The sequence below is a fragment of the Protopterus annectens genome, chromosome 2.part0 (genome assembly GCF_019279795.1).
Source record: "Protopterus annectens isolate FY-2018-M chromosome 2.part0, PAN1.0, whole genome shotgun sequence".
NCBI lineage: Eukaryota > Metazoa > Chordata > Ceratodontiformes > Protopteridae > Protopterus > Protopterus annectens.
The window spans coordinates 674,878,149-674,900,277 of NC_056728.1; positions in this window are offsets into that span (position 1 = coordinate 674,878,149).

Here is a 22,129-nt window from a genome sequence, read left to right on the forward strand (position 1 = left end):
TTTCCTTCAGAAAATGCATACTAATGTAAAAACCTGTTATTCTAGCAACTTTCTAAGCATACAATGACACATATATATACACACATAATGTTTGGAGGGCTACAAAAATCTTAGGCTCATCCTCACATTAGCTCTGTGCCCTAAATGGAACATCACCCTCATCATTGCCTTCCATGTCTTCCATTCAAAGATCTCGGGATAAATGGCAGGGAATTGGCATCCAAATCAGACCTTTCATGCGCCAGCCTGTACACAACTGGCACCATATTTGTGGAAGAGAAGGCACAGAAATGGGCTTCAATTAAATGTATTTATTGATTATTCATGTCTAGTTTAGGTGAGAGACATGGTGGTAACACTTGACCATCTGTGCTTATTAGTATAAATACATGCTCCATAGTGACGCCAGCTCATGTCAATTACTGTTGATATCTCAGTTGCATTTGAAATGACATTGCCCTACCTTTAGTATACTTTAAGGGATGGTGTATATTGTTGTTCCTTTGTGCTGACCTTATGTGCGTCAATATTACAGGATGTGTTTGTGTTACATAAAAAGTAAACAGTGTCAGTGAAACACCTTGGAATCTAACATATGATAAAAGCAAAGATGAACTTCTAAATTCTGTGTATTAATTAGTATTGCCAAGGCATGTAAGATGAGGACTACAAATGTGTACATGACTGGAAATAAACCTACATCTAATCGTTGCATTATGCAGTGTTCTTTTATTGGAGTAAACATGGGTCTATATTATTTGAATGAAGATTTATAACTTCGAATACCATATGATCGATATCATATGGTCGAAGTTATAAAGCTTTGAATACTGAAAAACAAAAAGAAAAGAAGAAACCCTAAACTAAGGTTAGGTTACTTTTTTGGTTTTTCTTTTTTTTTTTCAGCATTCAAAGTTTTATAACTTCGACCATATGGTGTATATCATATGGTAAAAAGTAGTTGGTTCCAAAACAGCACACCACCAGGTGTGAATTAAATATTTAATAATTACACACAGTATTTAGCACTTTCATCTCATATCAGGTGACACTTCATCAGAATACATTCATACAAAAGCCAAAAGCATTTAAATAATCTTGTCAGTTAAAAATGCAGGTCACATGATGACAGTAATCAATATTTAAAGACATCATTACAAAAATCACATTTCTTTTAGTAAAAAATAATGTTATCATATAATATGTATTCATCATAATATTACCAGCATAAATGTATATCCCACTAAATATACTACGATATAAAATAAATATTTGACTAGCCCTTTCATGTAGTAAGGGTGCAATGCACATAAAATCATTTAAGCCTGGTGGAAAAATACCATCCAACTTATACTGCCATTCAGTTTCTTTCTTTTTCAGACTATTTTTCCAGTCACCCCCTCTTGGTTGTATTTTAACTATTTCTAGAATACCTAACATGAATTTATCAAAATGTTGGCAAACTTGAACAAGTCTATATAGAGCATTATAAACTTTTTTTATTTTTCATATCATTTAGATGCTCATATAGCCTGTTCTTCAAATGACGTTCTGTTTTGCCAACATAAAAATGTTGGCATGATGAACATATTGCCAAATATACTATTCTACTTGTCAAACAATTCCCTTTCTGGAATAGCACCTGACTACTCAGTTTATTATTCAAGGAAATTATTTTTTCTTTCTTAATATGTGGGCATTGACTACACATTCCACAAGGGTGTGTACCTACAGATGTCATATCTATAGGATCTACCTTATTCTCAAATAACTGTTTAAAATTAGGCCCTGTACTATTTACAAATCTTGGTGTATTACCCACCCTGTTTAGAATGTCATGGTTTATCCTAAAGATATTCCAATTAGCTCTAAATGCTCTCTTATTTTCATCTGAAAGATGATTATATTGTAGCACACAATCCTTTTCATATATAACCTCCTTTTTATGACCAGAGCTCATAGCCTTACTAGTGACCAATCCTTCACCCAATAATTGTTTATATACAACACCCCACTTTGCACAGACCTCATCCAAAACTTCTTTTATTAGGGCCTGGGGGTACCCTCTTTCCTGGAACATGTTTGATATTTTATCAAACTCTGCTTTCACATCTTCAAGGTGTGAAGTCATATGGGCTATTCTAACAGCTTGCCCTTTAATGATACTACTTTTTTGTGCTAATTGATGATTACTTTTGGAAGTGCAAATATGCATTACAGAAAGTATCCTTCCTATAAATCACTGATTTAAATCCACTTTTGTCATGAGAAATATATGTATCCAAATAATTCATTCCTTTTCTATTATAATTATAAGTAAATTCAAGGAAATCTGTGATTTGGTTCATATATGCCATAAACTTCTCTATTTCTTCCTTTGGCCCATCCCACAGGATAAAAATATCATCCAAAAATCTTGCATAACTTTTTATTTTTTCATTTCAAAGATTTCATTTTTATGAATGCAATAAAATTAAATCATATTGGAATGGAATCAATCATTTTTTACAAGCTTTATTTAATGAATCCTTTGCCTTAACTAAAGCATTGATTATACTAAATGTAAATGAAGATCCCTACCTGAATAAGACAGATATGTATTTGTTATGGACAATACTTGCTATATCTAGAAATGCATAACCAGAAGGTGGAATTCAAATACACCCCTGACCTTGGACGAATTCTACACTTTACTGAAGACAACTGCATCAATGAAAATAAAAATCAAAGAACTACGAAGCTATCCCAGGCCATTGGTAAATAATCCTTGGAAGAAAGTTGTATCTTTGTTGTACACTCTGCAATAATCAATAGTGTCAATATTAGACTACTGAAAGCTTAAAAAAGTGAATGGTGATTAATCGACCCTATGTAAGTGAAGGCTTGCAATGTCGAAGTGTCAGAACAGCAATTTTTTTCCAAGGGAAAAAAATCACTGTTCCAACAAAAAAATAAATAAATAAAAAACAATTTCAAACATTACATTAATTGGGGGATTCACCATCCAAACCCTCCCTACTTAAATAAACCAACACGGAGACTGCACTACAGTGCCGAAAATGGCAAAGTGCCGAAGTGGCCAAGCAAATTCTTTTCCAGGGTAAGAATTTGCTTAACAGCTGCTTTGATATTTTGCATTTTCAGCCTTTGAAGTTTGACCAAGATGCATTCTAAAGAATGCGTTTTCGGTCTTAAAATATAGACCCTAATCAATATTGTATCTCTGATAACTGATCTGTTAATTCTATATTTAATAACATACAGTGCATATAATTGAAAGTCAGGCTATTGTAAATATTGTATATAGTTGTTTAAAATGATATTATGTAAATATTTTAATTGAAAATAAAAAAAGTTTTGAGGAAAAAAATAAAAAAGTTTATAATGCTTTATATAGACATGTTCAAGTTTGCCAACATTTTGATAAATTCATGTTTGGTATTCTAGAAATAGTTAAAATACAACCAAGAGGGGGTGACTGGTAAAATAGGCTGAAAAAGAAGGAAACTGAATGTCAGTATAAGTTGGTTGCTATGTTTCCACCAGGCTTAAATCATTTTATATCCATTGCACCCTTACTACATGAAAGGGCTAGTCAAATATAATGGGCCGGATTCGCAAAGCTTTGCACGGAGTCTAAGAGTAGTGTAAGACTCCATGCAGCCAACATGTCTGCCGAGTGATCCAGGAACAGCCAGCAGGGGCATGCAAGAGAGCTCCTAAAACGACTCTTGCACGGACAGGGTTAGTTTATGCAAATTACCTCATTGGTTGCTAAAAGCTATGCCAATGAGGTAAATTTGCGATCCAGGAAACACTAACCTGTCCGATTAAGAGTAGTGTTATTTGTAGAAATGTACTCGGTTGGCAACTGAGTACCATTCTGCAAATAGCAAAATGGAGCCATGACAGCTCCAAATAAAGGATGCATCCAGTTGATGAAGCATGTCAATGGCCAAATATATGGCCATTGGCATTTTAATGTGTTGCAAAATAATAAAAAGTAATTTTTTTCCCTTGATCTCCAATGTTTAAGTGTAGCGCATTGCCGCGCAAACATGCGGCCCACTAAAAAACAGAAAATCAATAATTTAAAAGCCACAAATATGATTTAATTCAAAATATTCATCTGCCATGCAAGTGAATGGCAGGCTGAAGACAACATGGCTACTGAGTAGTGGTTTCTAAGGGGGGAAGCTCAGTGTGAGAGATGTAACCAAGCATTAGTAGACAATCCTATGCAAATGAGGATAAGGATAGTGAATCCCAGTATATCCTGCTATGTGAACCATGTCCCTAGAGTGTAAGAGTAGGATAAGGGGAGGAACAGAGTAGAAGATGGGTGACATCATGAGGGGGGTATGTATCCAAAAGACTGTAAGATTATTGATGCAGAGTGGCATGTGTTTGCTGTGAGTTACTCAGGACTAGGAAAGGTGTGTCTACAGTTGTCTAAACTGAAACCCAGAAACTGAAGGTGTACACCGTGGCTATCACAAAAGTTTCTTGCAAAGCTGCTTACACTGTGTGCATGCGTGTGCGCACATGTGTGCGAGTGTGCGCGCGTGTAAACCAGTCTAAGCCTGTGTGCTCGGGTGTGCACCCATCTAAGCCTGTGTTAGGCCGTCTAAGCTTGTATACATGAATGTGCACCTGCCTAAGCCTGTGTAAGCCTGTGTGCACGCGTGTGCGCTCCTGTGCGCGTGTTTGCGCTTGTTTGCGCTTGTTTGCGCAGCACTGCCCCCTGTGGAAACAGAAAGGGAAAAGGAAGGAAAAGAAGTAGTAGGAAGTTAACCAAGGAGAACTAGCAGAGCTGCCAGGTGAAATCAATCAGAATCAGCCAATTACACAGGCAGTACAGTAGCCCAGCACTTAAAACTCTGCAAACAACATCCCCCATGTTTTTCTCAGAAACACTGCAACACTGCAGTCAACAAAAGGAAGTGAAAACTTAAAAAGCTTAAATTGAGACATAAAAATGCTAGGGGTTGCCATTGCTGTTATAAGGCGACATATGCAACATGCTGAGGGTGGTGCCAATGCGAATGCTGCTGAGCAACCCACAGTGAGGAGACGGAGAAGAGTGTACAGACCCAGGGTAACCTACCAGGGGCTACATGAGCTGGAGATAGTGGAGCGCTATAGAGTGGACAGAGAGCTCCTGCAGCAAATTGTTGAGCTGTGCAGGCCACACCTTACACAAAGAACCAACAGAGGGGAACCCATCCCATTGGAAACCAAGGTATGTGTTGGCCTAAGAATACTAGCAACAGGTACCTTCCAGAGACCAACTGGTGATATGATGGGGATTTCACAGGCATCAGCATCCAGGGTACTGCACCAGTTCCTGAATGCCATGTCAGCACATGTCGGTGATCATATATATTTCCCCAATTCCTGTGAGGTATTGGCCAGCAATATGCATCTCTTTCAGCAAATAGCGGAATACCCTGAGGTAGTGGGTGCAATTGACTGCACGCACATACACATCAAAGCACCAGCCGGTGAGCGGGGTAGGGCCTACATCAACAGCAAGGGCTTCCACTCCATCAACTGCCAGGTCATGTGTGATGCCCGGGGCATAATACTGAATGAGTGCACTGGCTGCCCTGGAAGCTACCACGATTCTCATATCTGGCATCTGGCGCAGCTGTACCAGACATTTGCCAATGGGGACATCCTTGATGGTCACCTAGTGGGGGATGCTGAATACGCACTGGAGCCGTGGCTGATGACACCCATCAGAAATGCACACACACCTGAACAAGAACTCCATAATGAGGCACATGCACAAACACGAAATGTAATTGAGCATGTGTTTGGGATGCTCAGGTCACGGTTCCGGTGCCTGGACACATCTGGTGGAGCCTTGCAGTACTCACCAACTACATGTACCCAAATTGTCATGGTATGTGCTATGCTACACAATATGATCCTGCGAAAACAGCTGCAGAAGGAACAGCATGGGGCAAGGACAAACAGATATTGCCAAGGCCTGCACAGGCACAGCGTGACTCGGAGGAGGAACAACCTGAGCCTGCCCCAGTAGGCAGAAGGAGGTGTACCCAGTATGCCTTGGCCTTGGCAAAGAGGCAACGCATAGCACATACACTGGCTCAGTAGGAATCCTGGAAATGATACCTCTCTCTGACTCGCACATAAAATAAAAGGGATGCCTAACTTGACACTACCTGTTTCCAAACATGTATAGGGAGTGTAGTATGTGCAGCCGACATAGGCAGCCCTGCAGCACCACCTGAGGCATGATTGCCATGTTTTAAGCAATATAAAGCAGTGCTAAGCAGCTCTTACCAATATCTAGTATATGTAAACAAAATTGTTCGTGCAATGTTGGCCAAGGTCGGGCAAAGCTGAGCAAAGTCAGTTAAACATGCTCATAACTGCTTTACTGTTTCTTAAGCAGTCTGGTCTGGCCAGCATGAAAATAAAAAGCAGTGACAGGTCTTGAACCCAGGATACTATGCACTATAGTCACAGTACTGAACCACTAAGCCATGATAGCATTACAGTGGCACAGACACAGCAGGACAATTTTACACTAATGCAAACACAAAACAATTCTGTATCTTGCCCCTAATGAGGCAAATGGGTAACCTCACACACACGCCTATGCAGACAGAGAACATCAGGCCAGGTGTTGTGAAGTGGGTTGTGTAGGCTATGAAGTCGCAAGCTAACATATGTGACAATGGATGCTAAGATCTGTAGTACAGTAGTATGCCTCAAGCCAGTGCGATAGGCAACAGTACAGACTGTAATGGTGTCCTGTACATAGCAGTGCAGGCAAAGCAAATCTGTATAAGTGTCAGTTGAAACCCACATCCTATGTACACTCACAGTAACAATCCGGTGTGCCCACAGGTAGAAATGTACAAAGAATAGCTGTCCCCCGTATGTAGAAATGTTGATAAGTCTATGCAAAGTGTCTCATGGAAGCTATGCAGGCACAGCATGATCCCTGTTGATCTATGACACAAAGAGCTGGGCTTTCGGATATTGGCAAAGGCTTTTGCTACCCCCATAGTGCCTTTTTTAGGTAAGGCTCAAAAGACAAACCTACCTCCATAGGTATCACAAGGGATAAGAAACTAAGAGTAATGCTATTCAACGCCAGAAGTCTAAACCTCAAGATGCACGCACTCGAAACTCTCCTTATCATGGAGAACATCAATATCTGTGCAGTAACAGAGACCTGGTTCAAGGCTCCCAAGAGCACCCCAGCACTACCAGGTTATACCTCATACCATGCTTTTCGGCCCCAAAACTTGAACCGAACCACAAAAGGAGGGGGAGTATCAATATTCGTCAAAGATATCCACACCTCCAGGTTGGTGGCACAGCACGAAGCATCAGAGATTATCCATGTGCAACTAACAGTGGGTAAAACTGCCTTCCAGTTTATAGCCTGCTACAGACCACCCTCCCATACCCAGGAACCCCATTCGGCCTTCCTGAGAACACTGGAAAATATGAAGGTCTCTCCAAACACCATTATATTGGGCGACTTCAACTACCCAAACATAGACTGGGAGCATCACCCTAGCCCAAAGGTTCCTAGAATTTATAAACTCAAATGCTATGGAACAACTTGTTACCACTCCCACAAGAGGGGAAAACATACCGGACCTGATCATCACCGACATGGGGACTCTATGCTCCAGACCAGAAGTGTATCCCTCACTGGTAACATCAGACCATAAACTAATCTCATTGGATATTCACATCCTGACTCCACCCCCTGCCCTGAAATCCACAGTGAAAAACTTCTCTAAAGCAAATTTCACATCCTCAAAACCGAGGTGGAATCCTTCAAAGCCCCCGGGCCTGTGGAAAATACGGCCCAGACCGCAGAATCCTTTATAAACACATTCTATGAACACCTTCAAGAATGCATGGATCATGCAATCCCAGATAAAACCAAGACCCAATCCTCCAAAGGCAGACGTCCTGTCTGGTGGACCCCAGCCATAAACAAGCTATACAATAGAAGGAGGAAGCTACTACATGATAGAGCAAAATCCCAAAAAGTGAAGGCATCTCTGATCAGTATTAGCAAAAAACTACGGGCACTCATGAAATCGTCTAAGGCCAGCTTCGAGAGAAAAAGTGCACAGGACACTAAGGATAATCACAAGGCTTTCTTTAGTTATGTTAGGAACCTGCGTGGGAATTCCCAGATATTCTCAGAATTAGTCCAAAATGACAAAAAATACACCGAACCCACAGACATTGCCAACATCCTAGCTGACAGGTTCAGCGCAAACTCCCCCTCCCCTCCCCACCAAAAGAGCAAATATCTATCCCAGCGGAGTGCTGCCCCCCTGACATCTCAGATGCTCAGGTAAGAGCTGCCCTCTCCAAAGCAAAAAACACAGCATCAATGGGACCAGACGGTGTCCCGGGCTGCATCCTACATGAACTCCAAGAAGAGCTAAACCCAAACATAAAACTACTGTTCAATCTCAGCCTTACTACAGGATATGTACCCAAAGAGTGGTGTACAGCAACAGTGGTCCCTCTCCACAAAGGTGGTGCCTCAACAGATCCTGGAAACTATCGCCCCATATGCCTGACTAGCTTGGTCTGCAAAGCTATGGAAAGGATCATCATGGACCTCATAAATAAAGATATTGGGGACCTACAGACACTGGATCCTACCCAGTTCGGCTTTGTTAAGGGCAGATCCTGCCTCTTAAACCTGATTGATTTCTTTGAAACAGTCAACAAGGCCATTGATGAGGGGAAGGTGGACCACACAGCCTACCTGGACCTCGCAAAAGCCTTCGATACAATACCCTACTCGGGCATTATAGATAATCTCACCAGCTTAAATATAAACCCCTATGTCACTAGATGTGTTGCAAACTGGCTCAAGGACAGAACCCACATGGTTAGAATTGCTGGAGCCATGTCAGACTCCAAACCAGTTACAAGTGGCATCCCACAAGGCTCAGTCCTGGGACCTCTCTTGTTCGGTATATATTTCTCGGAGGTACAGGCCAACACGGAAGGACTCTGGCTGACCAAGTTCGCAGATGACTGCAAACTGGGCACCATAATCGACTCTCCAGCCAACACAAGCATCCTCCAAAAGGGCCTCATAGAAACAGACAACTGGTGCCAGAGCCATGGCCTCAAGCTTAACACCAAAAAGTGTATAGTCATCCCCTTTGGCAAAAACAAAGTGCCCACAAATTACCACATAGGTGGTAATCCATTAAGTACAGAAGAAGTAATTAGGGACCTGGGGACACAAGTTGATAGCAATCTCTCATTTGACAATCACGTGGCCAAAGTGGTTAGAAAAACATTTTATATAGCCCACGTAATCATGAAGGGATTCACATCTAGATCAGGGGAGGTCATCGTGCCTCTTTACTCATCCCTCATCAGGCCCATAATTGAGTACAATGCCCATTTTGGGATGCACCTTACCAGACACCTGCAGCAACTGGAAATACCCCAAAAGTACCTCACCAAGAGGATCAAAGGGCTCAAACAGATGCCATATGCTGCCCGGTTAAAGAAACTCCAGCTCTACTCAGTGGCATACCGCCTGCTCAGAGGCGATCTGTGCCTGACGTATAAAGCCATGTCCAACCTGGAATTAATGGACATACTGCACCTCAGAAAATCCAAATCCCATCAAGCTACATGCTCGAGAGACTTGAACCTCAGCACTAAAATAAATAGGACATGCTGGAGGGACAGATTCATAACCCAGAGGCTCCCTTCACTCTGGAATAAAATCCCAGTCCAGGTTAGGCAGAGTCTCTCATTGACTCTCTTCAAGAGGAATCTTGATGAGTGGATGGGAGATCGTAGGTTTACCCCGGGTATCACTTCTGTGTCACTGTTAGACAGAGGCACAGTATACTAACCTCGAAAAAGGGCATAGCAAAATTAATTTAAAATGGGTGGCGAAAGCCAAACACACTCTGGCTAGGCTTATAAATGCCCTAGGGCAGATAGCCTAGTATGAACCTATGAAGAAAGTTGAGCCCTGCCGTAAAAATACACCTTGATTTACCATACACATATAGTATAAATGTGTATACTGTGCGTGCTCACACACTCCAACAAATGTAGTGGATTTCATTCAGAATCACACTGAAAGGTAATACTGGGCATGCTCACACACTTAAAGAAACGAAGAAAATGTCAGGCAGGAAGATACTGAAAGGTCACACTGGACATGCTCACACACTTAGGCTAAATATGAATGTGATAATAAGAGATCTATGGACAAATGTGTATAGTCATCTCTACTTCCAGAAACACATTCACAAAGTGGTCTGAAAATCCTGCTATGTGTACACACAAACTGCTAAGGTCTGTGCATGTAGGTCAAAGGAGGTTGCCACTACTCAGCAGTGATCAGACCTGTCAGAAATTACCATAACACACTTGCAATGAATCTGGCTAGGCACGTTCAGCAGCTAGAAAGACCAATGAAGTACCTTAACAAGAGGATTACTGGCCTCATATAGTTGCCCCATGCAACAAGAATGAATGTAACCCAAGCTGTACTCTGTTGCATACTGTCTACGCAGGAGATCTCTGCCCAACCGACAGGTCCAAGTCATGGTTGCACTCAGATCTGTTCTGAGTTATAGCTCAATGGCACTAAATGTACAGAGCCAACTGATATTGGCAACATCCTGGCAGATAGGATCAGTGTTAACTTTACGCCCCTCTCACATATGAAAGAGCACATGTCTATAATGGAAGACTGCAAAGTTGCTGTCATCACGGCTGCACAGGTAAAAAACACTCTCCAAAGCCAGTATCACAGCAGCCATGGGACTAGATAACTTCCCAGGCTGTGTAGTATCTACTTCCCTGAAGTAAACATTAACATGGAAGGTCTGCGGTTACTGAAGTTTCCAGAGGACTGCAAACTAGGAGCCATCATTGTAAATACTAAAGATGTGGACATCCTACAAAAGGGCCTCACTGTGACAGATGGCTGTTGTCCAAGCCATGGGCTGTAGCTCAATGCCAAAAGGTGCATTATCATCTCTGTAGCCAAGAACTACAACATAGGTGGTAGTATACCTCACACTGTAAGTGTGACAAGAGACCCTGGGTCACAGGTGGACAGTGGCTACAACTGTGATAAGCACATTCCCACAGTAGTCAGGAAACCCTCTTATGTGGCACACCTCATCACAAAATGTGTCTCATGCAGAATAAAAGAGGACAGTGTTCCCCTCTACTCACCACTCACTATAACTATAAAAGAGTACAACACCACTGTGTACCTTACAAGACAACTACAACAACTGGAAAGCCAGCAGCAATACCTCACAAAGAGCATTAGTGGCCTGAAATACATGCCATACACAGACCATCGCAAAATGCTCCATCCGTACTCCCTTGCATATCGCCTACTCAGAGGTGTTCACTGCCTAACATACAAAGCTATGTCAAACATAGAGCTGCTGGATATGATCCACATAAAACACTCACAATCGCTCTGACCTTTGGACCCAAAACCACGAGTGAAATACAAAAGTAAGGGGTGTAGCCATTTACCTTATGGATATCCACACCTTCAGGTTACTGGCACAGCATGAGGCCTTGGAGACCATGCAAGTGCAACTAACATTGGGCAAAGCTGACCATCAGATTGTAGCCTGCTACAGATCATATACCTTGTCTCAGGAACCTCACTCAGTATTCCGGAGAACAATGGCAAATATAAAGGTTCTATCAAACACCATTATATGAGGAGATTACAACTACCCAAACACTGAGTGTGTGAATTATTCGTATACATTTACCCAATGTGTCTTACAGTTAAGAAACTCTAACACCCTGGAACAGCTGGTCAGCATGCCCACTACTGGTGACAACATACTGGACATGATCATCACCAATATGGGATACCAGTGTTACACAACAGAGATAAACCCCTCGATGGGAATATCAGATCATGAAGTAATCACACTGGACATCCACATCCCGCCCCCACACCCAGTCAATGAAACCACTGTGAAGACATTTGCAAAAGCAAACTGCACACTTCCCAAGACCGAAGTGGAAAGTTCCAAAGACCTCTTGCTATAGGATAATAGTATGCAATCTGCAGAAACATTTACAAGTGTATCCTATGAGCATCTACAGGTATGCATGGAATGAGACATCACAAATAAAACCAAGATGCACACCTCCAAAAATAGGACAACAAGCAGGTGTTTGTTGTCCATAAATAAGCTAGACAAGAGAAGGAGGAAACAAACACATGATAGATCCAACTTCACTAAAGGAAAGGCATCACTGATCATTATCAGGAAGAAACAATGATCGCTCATAAAATAATCCAAGGACGGTTTCTAAAGACAAATAGCCAAGGAATGTAAGAATAACAACCACAAAGCCTTTGGTCGCTATACCAGACATGTAGATGTCAACTTCCAAATAAGCTGTCAGCTACTGAAAAAAGGAATGAAATACACCAAACCAACTTTCATTGCCCACATCCAAGGGGGCAAGTTCAGTGTAAACTCCCCCCATCACCCCCAAAAGGGCCTGTGTCCATCACAGAAAGATGCAGAGACCCAGACGTCATGGACATACAGGTAAAGACAGCCCTCACCAAAGCTAAGAACATAGCATCAATGTGACTGTATGTTGTCCCAGGCTGCATCTTACACTAGGCCCATAAGGAACTACACACTCACCTACATTCACTGTCCAGACTCAACCATACCACAGGCTATGTACCCAAAGAATGGCATACACTAACAGTCATCCAGCTCCACAAAGGGTGTGCCAAAACAGAACTTGGAAACCATTGCCCAATATGTCTACCCAGCTGGGTCTACAGAGCTATTGAGCCAATTGTCATGGAACCCATACACTGAGACATTGGAGATCTCCAGACATTGGACTCTACACAACGTTGCCTTGTTAAAGGCAGAGCCTGGCTCCCAAACCTAGTTGAGTTATTTTAAACAGTTACCATGAACATAGATGGAGGTGAAAGTAGTCCACACAGCCCACCTGGACCTCACTAAGGGCTTACTACACCATTCCCCATTCTGTCATCATGGACAAGTGTACCAGCTTGAACATTAACAGCTATGTTACAGAATGGGTGGCTCACAGATCAAACACACATGTTCATAGTTGCGGGTGCCATGTCCAACTCTAAGCCAGTCACAAATGGCATCACACAGGTCTTGGTCCTGGGACCCCACCTGTTCAGTAGATACTACTCAGGGGTACAGGGAAGCATGGCAGGTGTATGACTGAACAGGTTTGCAGATGAATGGTAACTGTGGTCCATAATCGACTGTACAGCTGACACAGACATTCTCCAGAAGTGTCTTACAGAGACAGATACCTGGTGTCAAAACAATGCCCTCAAGCTGAATGGCAAAGAATGCATAGTCATCCCCTTTGGGTAAAACAAAGTGCACACAAATTACCACCTAGGTGGTAATCCAGCATGTGCGCAGAAAGTCATTATGGCCCTGGGGACACAGGTAGATAGTAAACTCACCTTTGATGATCACATGCCCAAAGTGTTTAGACATTCCTTCAATGTAGCCCATCTAATGTCACCTAATGTAACCCACTTCGTATAGTCTGATGATGTCACCATCCTACAAATATACCTGTGGAAAATATAATTCCCTGTAATGTGTATAGCGTGTCGTGTTAATGCATACTCCTGTAGTATCATGAAGTAGTTAGGTACGGGTTTGAATCCTGCACTGGACAACTGTGTTTGTGTGTGGTCTCCTTGGAAAGGAGCAACCTTTTAGGAGAGTAGTAATAGGCCTCAAAAGTGGTAAACTAACCTTTGTCAAGTCTGATGATGTCACCATCCTACAAATATACCTGTGGAAAAGAGAACTCCCAGTAATGTGTATAGCACGTTTTGTCAATGTGTACTCCTCTAGTATCATGAAGTAGTTAGGTAGGGGTTTGAATCCTGCACTGGACAACTGTGTGTTTGTGTGTGGTCTCCGTGAGAAGGAGCAACATTTTAGGAGAGTAGTAAGAGACCTCAAGAGCAGTAAACTAACCTTTGTCAAATCTGATAATGTCACCATCCTACAAATATACCTGTGGAAGAAAGAACTCCCAGTGATGTGTATAGCGCATTGTGTTAATGTGTACTACTCTAGTATCATGAAATCACTAGGTAGGGGTTTGAATACTGCATTGGACAACTGTGTGTGGTCTTCTTGGGAAGGAGTAACCTTTTAGGAGAGTAGTGAAACACCTCAAAAGTGGTAAACTAACCTTTGTCAAGTCTGATGATGTCACCATCCTACAAATATACCTGTGGAAAAGACAACTCCCAGTAATATGTATAGCGCATCATGTTAATGTGTACTCCTCTCGTATCATGAAGTAGCTAGGTATGGGTTTGAATCCTACACTTGATGAGTGTCTGTGACACTGTTGTTCAATGTGTTGTAGGTTTTGCTTTTACTTCTGTATGACATGTCAGTATGCATTGCACATGTCAGCTAGCTGTGTGGCAAATACATATACGTACATGTTACCTCAATGATTGCATGTGTGGGAACCCTGCTTTCTCCAAGAACACAGCTGTCATCCTTGCCAGACTGTGCTGCTGCTTCCCAGACCTTAGGTCACATCTGTATGCTTGTGACAAGCCCAGCCACTGCAGTGATCCCTGGCCTATGTCATCTGTGTCACACAAAGTCATTACGGTTCCTATTGGAATGTGTGTGTGAGGGTCTATGGCTGAGGTATATGTCAGACCTTTTCAAGTGCAGCAAAGTCTGTCTATGATGACTATTTATAACAGGTGTTGAACAACCTTTGTGGATATGCATGCAGACTCCTTATTGCTTATGTGATCCACCGAGGGATCTCAAAATACCTTTGGAAATGTGATTAACAATGGACAGATGACGTAACGCTTGGTTGCATGTACACATCGGTAACTGTTTATCATGTTGCTGGCTACTACCTATGTGGTACTGTGGGGTTAATATGTTCTGTAAAGGTGGATGACTATGCTTAGTTTGGCTTATAGCTTTCCAGAATGGGTTTGACAACAGGCATCTGTCTGTATGATACCCTTGTGCAGGATGTGTGTGTCATCTGGAGAATGCATTATAGGCCACAGTATGCATTACCAGACGTGGACGGACATATCCCTACTGTGATTGCTTGTACCTAAGAGAGCTATATGCCAAACAGGAGTGGTGTCATTAATGGGTGCAGGTGAATACCAGTGGTTACTGGCATAGTATAGTACCTGAAGGATCCAAATGTTGCTGTGTGTCCTACATCTGTGTCGGTTGTCAAGACATCATCTAACGATTAGTTATGGTCAGGCTGTGGAAGTGATGTATACTACCAGAATGCAAAATAATGACAGATAGTAACAGTATCACCCACAGCATAGTGTCAAACCATGTCATGCACACATGTGTAGTCAGGTTCCAGAATGCATGTAGTACAATGCATACTGGCCACCAATAGAAACTATGGAGTGTTACTGTGTAATACAGAGCATGTCACCCTGGCCATGTGTCCACTATGCACGTACATGCAGACAGTGCATCTCCACCATGTTCACAACTGTACACCTGCAAATCTGTGCTACACACATCCCACACATACTGTCCACTCTCTAACACATGCTGCCAATACTGCACACATCAGCCAAGTGCCACGTGGCCAGACAATACACAATTGGAACAAACACTGGTGTAAACAAAACTACAATGACAATCATAGCTTTAATGCATCATGACTGCTCAACTACACCTTCAAGCATATCATTACATTCTACTGCTGACAACATGCTAACATCGCTATACTGCTATATCGACACCCTGTGCATCAGCACCATGGTAGCCTGTTCCTGCATCAATGTTACAGATGACAGGAGGCGGCACAGGTTTCATCATATGCACAGGGTGTGTTGTTGGTTTGCCAGAGGCCTACAGTGAGCCATCCACTTGACATGTATATGTGTGTGTGTGTGTGTGTGTGTGTGTGTGTGTGTGTGTGTGTGATGTGCAAGAATACTGGAATGGGCCAAAGTTGTTGTAATGTGTGTGGGTATGTGTTAGCCCTAGGTGTCTGGAGTATGTGTGTGTGTCTGTATGCACACAGTTCCACCATGTGGCTGCCATATACGGGTATTTGTGGGACAGCCACAGACTATACCTGTGAGGCTTTACAGATCACCATCTCTGGCCACGAATATGGTACCTGTGCCTGGCAGGGGTGCTACTGACACTATCAGGTACTAAGCCAGCCTGGGTACTATCCCCAGAGGTGGTTGGATGTACACTAGACACAGGTCCCTGCTGTCCAGAGCCATGTGCATGTGGTCTTCTAGGATGTTCTATGGACAGCCCACCCCCACCATTGCTGGGGCTGGTACTGGCACTACGTGAGCGGCTGTGGCTTGAGGGATGTCAGCGGTGACTGCCAGCTGCTGATGTTGCTGGCATACGTCCACGTCAACATCTCAACCGTCCCGCACTGTCCTGACACATGGACATGACATTGCAGAGGATATCTAATGTCTCTCCCCAACGTCTATCAGTGACCTCAGTGTAATGACGGATGGCACTTGCTAGGTCACGGATACTGTCAATGACTGCGGTGTTATGTGCCCTCTGTGCCCTTAGTCCCTGTCTGGTGTACCATTCCATATATGCCTGTGCCTCCATGATAGCCTGGAACATGCTGTGTTGGGTGCATGTGCCATAGATACCACACTGTCCTGGCCAATGCCAACTGTATGCTGTCTCTCAGCTATGGGCATTGGTGATGGATGTATTGGCAGTATGACTGCATGCATGGATGGGGTGGACAGCTGTGTACTGTTAATCGCTGGCCAAATGACAGACCCTGGCAAACAGACCTTTGCCTCCACACACCTAACTTCACTATCACTATGTGGCTCAGTGACATCAGTTTCCCTGCTGCAGTGAACCAGCCCTAACACAGCACCTGTGGGAGGAAGACAGGAAACACACTTTACGACCCGTACATGATGTCGGCACACATAAACACATGCACACATGCACACATGAACACATGAACACATGCACACATGCACACATGCACACATGAACACATGCACACATGGACACAAATACACTCCTCACTACAGCAGATACCCACACACACCACCAGCAATCCAAAATATACTCAATAGTGGTTTAAGGTGGGTTACAGTATCACAAGGCAAACAGTCATATCACACGTGTCAGCATGCCGAAAATGTGTTGCTCAAGACCATGCAGTGCGAGTGTAGACAGCCCTTGTTATTAACAGTATACATGGCTTTGATGCATGCGTGTTGTTGTTCAGTGATTGGCCTCACCCTGGAACGCAATGTATACATGGACACAACATTGCTGTGCAAGTATTAAAAGGTCTGCAATGTCCTGTGCACCATCACTCACAGGTATACATACCATGGCTGGATGTGTGTCACATAGATATCAATTTCTGATTACAGGGTCTGTGTCTGTAGCAGATAATTGTGGACACAGGTTTAGCACATGCATGCTATGTATACACATAGGATGAGTGGTGCATGTATACGTGATGGAATACCATTGCTCAACATGGCCGTTGTACAGTGGTTATGGAGCGTGTAGGACATATTGTGGACATGCCAGTGCCAGCCATGACATGGCATGCTACAACATGACTGCAACATTGAACATCACACATACCCAATGCGTTTCATGTGAACTATACACTCAATAGCATTACAAGACATATATGTGTCACTTTGTACAAATGGTGATTGAAATGCATATTGTGTATAGGTGCATATGTTTGCACACACACAACATTGAGGTGCATAGCAATGACTGCCATGCTTAGTACTGTGGTCACTGTAACTGGATGGGCTGTAGTACCATGAGCCATCATCATCATGCATCATGTGGTCACTCAAGGCTACTAATGTGTGCCAGACCGCCACCTAGCATGCTGTACCTGAACTGCCGTACCGTGGCTACATTCACAATTACACAGCCACTTGTTACGTGGGTTTGTAAGGTGCCCAATAGGGAGCATTGTCTAACATGAATGTGTTATGTGTTGAAGAGTGTCGCACAGCCCCATGATAGGCCTCTACCCCTCAGGTATATTATGTGTGCTGTGTGGATGACATGTGGGATACTGAAGTGTGACCTTACAGCGGGTGTCTGGATACGCCATGTGTAGCATGTTAAGGTGTACTGTGTATGACAAAGTTGTGTATGTTGTGTACATGTGTATCAACTATGCCTATCCAATGTCCAGTACGGTGTTTCCACAATTGTTTGCTATGCTCTGTGTATTGCATGTGAATGAAGCAGCTACTGACATTACTGAGATATGCATAGTCTCACAGCAAACATGCACAGCATGAATTATGCGTAGGTGTGTTACGTGTACTTGGCCTACACCTCACCTATGACATGCGCATTTCATTAGCAATATTACATTTATAACACACTCACCAGCATCAACCGGCTGCCTTGCTGTCACACCAGTGGGACTTACAAGAATATGAGACAGTTTGTCAGTGGCCACAACTGTGGCATTGCTACTGTGAGTTTCCTAAACTACAGTAGTACAACAGTCGACAATCACAGGCCTACAGATTATATTCCACATATCAGTATTGCACAACACTAGGCAGCACAACTGCTAAACACACAGTACGCATCTCACATATGCATAATCTACCAATACAGGTAACAGTAGTCTACAGATAGGGCATGTTACCTGCACGCTCCATGTCAACATGCTGGTTGGCTCCGGACTCCATGATGACACATGTATGTTGCTGTTCCTGTTGTTGGCCAGGATCCACCACGCTTATGAGCAGCTCCTCCACTCTGGTGAGGGGGGGATGAATGGCTACCCCACCACTTGTGGCAAGCTGTTGTCTATGGATATCAGATGCATGTCACCGGACATGTTTAATTAAATCACTGCAGTGATGGAGTACCTGCTCATATGTCCGGTTATGCATGCCTATGTCATTTACCCGATGAACAAGATGTTGCCACAGTGCAGTCCACTCATGCTGGTCCTGGCTGGTTCTAGAGAACAGCAGGGTGTAGTGCTGCACCAGGCTGCTGTGTATTTCCTGTTCCTCTGCAGCTGTATAACACGGATCGCATTGGTGGTGCATTCCTCTGGAAGACAAGGAAACAATATGTGTGAGCAAGTCATGTGGCACACTTAACATTCTAAAGTACAGCTATCAATTAACTGCCATATATAGCATCTGATTGGCTGTCAGAGGATACACACATTCAATAACACATATTACTGCTCAGGCCACAACTGGCTGACAGTGCCTGGCATGCTCTATATATCAAACCATGTTCTGCACAGCAGCAAAGAGAAGCCAGTATGTAATACTATACACCAGCACATGGCACACTGTATGTGACACAATGCACCACCTAGCCACATGAGATATATATCAAGCTAATGCATAAAGAAAGATGTCATCCATTGCAATGAATGTAAAGTACAGTTACAGTGTTACCAGTATACCACCCTAGTCGTTGATGCCAAACCCCAGCTTAACATATGTGCACAGTTGTTAATATAGGTGGCATACTGCTGTACTAGACTATACATGTTGCTAGATACACACATATACCCTGTAACACACATATGATTGAGGACATGGTACAGGCATAATTACACACACATCAGACATACATACAACACACAAATGTATGCCAACCCAGATGAGCTTTACCTGTGTACCATACAGTACTGTGTGTCACTCCTCACAAAACCTTATGCCTGAGGTATGTGATATGTGAGGACTACAGGGAACACACAAAACCGTGTTTCCAAGCAATGTGAACATACACCATACTGTACTGTTTAGGCCTACAGCTTCAGGTAGTACTACAGTTCATATGGGAGTTGGATTCACCAGCAGTACCACTCACTAAGCATACATGTATTGCTTTAGCCTACAATGGGACACCACAGTCGACAACAAGGGACTACGTCACACCATATGCCATACTACTTTTTCTGCCTAGCAATAGCATACACATCTTTTGCTGGGATCACAGCTAGGACACAACGTACTATGACAGAAACAATTTCACACTAAGCTATGACACCTTTACAGACCTTGTGCACATTCACCAGCACATTCACCATCACACTCAATCAATCTCACATAGCAATTATTGCACTAAGTACATGTGTGTGTGCATCGTGTCATAGGTAGGTAATATGCTATTGGCCCTAGGGCCTACAGCAGCCTAGACATACCCTACACTGGCCTTTGACACACATGCAATTTACTTTCACTTGCCCCTGTCAACCAGTGCCACAGAGGTGATTCCCGGGGTGTATTTCCTATCTCCCAAACAATCATCAGGAGTACTTATGACAATTGCTAATGAGGAGCTTTGTTTGCTATTGATAGGTGGTTTGTTCCAGAGTATGGCATGTCTCTGAGATGGGAATCCATCCCTCTAGTATGTGCTGTTTAGTGAGCTGACAAGGTTTAGGGCCCTAGAGCGTGTATCTTGGAGGGATTGTAATATGTTTACGTGGAGGATGTCCAACAGCTATGGGTGTGACATAGCTCTGTTTGTTAGGCAGAGGTCATCTCTGGGTAGGCGGTATGCAACACAGTCTAGCTGTGGTTTTGTGAGTCGGTCTGCATAGGGCATCTGTTTGAGGTCGGTATTACTCTTTGTGAGGTATGTCTGTGGCCTTTCCAGTTGCTGTAGTTGTCATGTCAGGCACATACCACATGGGGCATTGTACTCTATAATAGGTTTTCAGTGTGATGTGTAGAGGGGAACAATGACCTATATTTCCCTAGATGACACACCTTTTGTGATGACGTGTACCATGTAGACAGATTACATGACTAGTGTGGCACTGTGATTATCAAAGGGGAGGCTACTGTCCACCTGTGTCCCATGTTCCCTTATCACACCTTCGGTGTTAGGTAGACTACCACCTATGTGGTAGTTAATGGGTACAGTGTTTTTGCAAGAAGGGATGGCACTGCAGTGTCAACACTGAGATTCAGTCCATGCCTTGGTCACCAGTCACCTGTCACAGTAAATATGACCCTGTGTGTGTGTCTCTCTCTCTCTCTATACATATATATATATATATATATATATATATATATATATATATATATATAAATATATATATATATATATATATATCTATATATATATATATATATATATATATATATATATATATATATATATATATACATATATACATACATACACACATACATGTAAACATGCATTGCTGTACATATAGATGTACATATAGGCACATATACAGTCCAATTTTCATGGTGGGAATATCAATTATGCGACAGTTGTGAGATATACAGTTATGTAATAATATTGCACAGTGTTGTGCAGAATGCATTGAATGTGTCCTCAGCCCATGTAGCTTTAGTACGCCTCACTGGCTGCAACACTGCAAAAATGACAAATCATACCCACAGCGTTTAACCACCACATGTCATATACCAGCACTGCATGCTGTTTTCTTTGTCACACACACTACAACCTACATAGAAATATGCACATAACAACGTTCAACAACATATACATATATATATATATATATATATATATATATATATATATATATATATATGTATATATACACCCTTCACAAACAGTTGCAGTATGTCCCTTATCCTATGCACATGTACAGATACATATAGATACGTACTGCTGCCACATATGGATGATTCACAGTATGTAGAGTACTCTTCAACAGCACCTGCTACATGCCAGCAAATACATATGTGTTACATACCTTTCCTTTGTATTTCTCTGTTCCATCTGTTTTTAAAGGAAATAATTTTTTGGGGGGGTTTTCTCTGTCTGTTGATGTTGCTTTTTATTTTTCTGTGTCTGTCTGTTTCTGTCTCTTTGTCTTTGTCTGTGTCTCTGTCACTGTCTCTCTCTCGCTCTCTCTCTCTCTCTCTGTTGCTGCAATGATATTATTGCACGTGTGGACAACAAGTACAGCCTGCTTTTCTAGGTATCTGCACATATGCATGTGATGGCCTCTGCACCAATTGGTGCCCACCATTTAGTATTTGCATGCAGCC